This window comes from Myotis brandtii, unplaced genomic scaffold, assembly GCF_000412655.1.
Source record: "Myotis brandtii unplaced genomic scaffold, ASM41265v1 scaffold1554, whole genome shotgun sequence".
NCBI classification, from domain to species: Eukaryota; Metazoa; Chordata; class Mammalia; order Chiroptera; family Vespertilionidae; genus Myotis; species Myotis brandtii.
This window is the reverse complement of record NW_005355638.1, coordinates 193,723-194,780: the sequence shown is the minus strand read 5'-3', so window position 1 is coordinate 194,780 and position 1,058 is coordinate 193,723.

Below are 1,058 nucleotides of genomic sequence, written 5' to 3'. Positions count from 1 at the left end.
GGGGATGTGCCCGCAACCCAGGTACATGCCCTTGACCGGAATCGAACCTGGGACCCTTCAGTCCACAGGCTGACGCTCTATCCACTGAGCCAAACCGGTCAGGGCTCCCCCATTGATTTTTAAAGAGAGTGTAAGGGAGGGAAGAGAGAGAGAGAGAAACATCGATGTGAGAGAGACACATCCATTGGTTGCCTCCCACATGAGCCCCGACCTGCAACCGAGGTCCGTGCCCTTGACCAGAATCGAACCTGGGACCTTGAAATCTGCAGGCTGGCGCTCTATCCATTGAGCCACACCAGCCAGGGCTGTGTGTGTGTTTGTAAAGCAGGGCCCCCCGGTTTTCTGATGAGACTCTTCAGACTTTGGGGACCCCCTACAAGGGGCTCATCTCTAGCCCAGGGTTCTGAGTCTAGGCCTGGGGTTACCTGGAGAGCTTCCTAGTCTTGGCAGCCGACAGGATGAGGACTGGAGGCGGGGGAGGATAGAAACATCGATGTGAGAGAGACACATCCATTGGTTGCCTCCCACATGAGCCCCGAAGGTCCATGCCCTTGACCAGAATCGAACCTGGGACCTTGAAATCCTCAGGCTGGTGCTCTATCCACTGAGCCGCACCGGCCAGGGCTGTGTGTGTTTGTAAAGCAGGGCCTCCTTGTTTTCTGATGAGACTCTTCGCTTGCTCCTCTCTCTGCGCTTGACCCTGGGGCCCCCTACAAGGGGCTCATCTCTAGCCCAGGGTTCTGAGTCTAGGCCTGGGGTTACCTGGAGAGCTTCCTAGTCTTGGCAGCCGACAGGATGAGGACTGGAGGCGGGGGAGGATGTGGGGGGAGGCGGGGCGGGAGTATCAGGCCCAGGAGCAGCAAATGCTCGGAGGGAAGATCGCGCTGGGAGTCCTCAGAGACTCAGAGAACCCGTCTGGGTGATGCCCCCAGGGAACAGGGCTGGGAGGCAGGCAGGAGGGGCAGGCCGAGGGCTGGGCTGTTTCTGAGGGTGGCGACCCCTGGAAGATGTGAGAGGTGACCCGACGCCCAGCTTCACAGGCCCAGGCCCCCTGTTGC